Here is a 514-nt window from a genome sequence, read left to right as displayed (position 1 = left end):
GGAGGTGATGCGGCCATGTTTGATGATATACGAAGAAGAGGCTATGCACATAAATCTAACGCGTTGTAAGATTGTGTTACCAGCATGACTTTGTAAACAGATGTGTGTGTGTGTGTGTGTGTGTGTGTGTGTGTATTCTTATCCCTATCCCCTACACACACACACACACACACACACACACACACACACCTGTAATGCTACATATCATGAAATGTGATAAGCATGGAGTAAAAAGAAATAATAATGATAAAAAATAACAGATCGATAGATAGATAGATAGATAGACAGATAAGTAAATAAACAAACAAATAAACAAGAAACATTAAAATCTAACGACTGGAGTTTAAAGAACATACAAACTTCAAGAATATGTGAAAAAAGAAAATAACGTAAAATCCGATCAAATCATGCTTGAACACACACACACACACACTCTCTCTCTCTCTCTCTCTCTCTCTCTCTCTCTCTCTCTCTCTCTCTCTCTCTCTCTTCCCTTTACCTAACCACCATGCCT

Source organism: Scylla paramamosain, chromosome 18 (assembly GCF_035594125.1).
Source record: "Scylla paramamosain isolate STU-SP2022 chromosome 18, ASM3559412v1, whole genome shotgun sequence".
Taxonomy (NCBI): Eukaryota; Metazoa; Arthropoda; class Malacostraca; order Decapoda; family Portunidae; genus Scylla; species Scylla paramamosain.
This window is presented reverse-complemented; position numbering follows the sequence as displayed.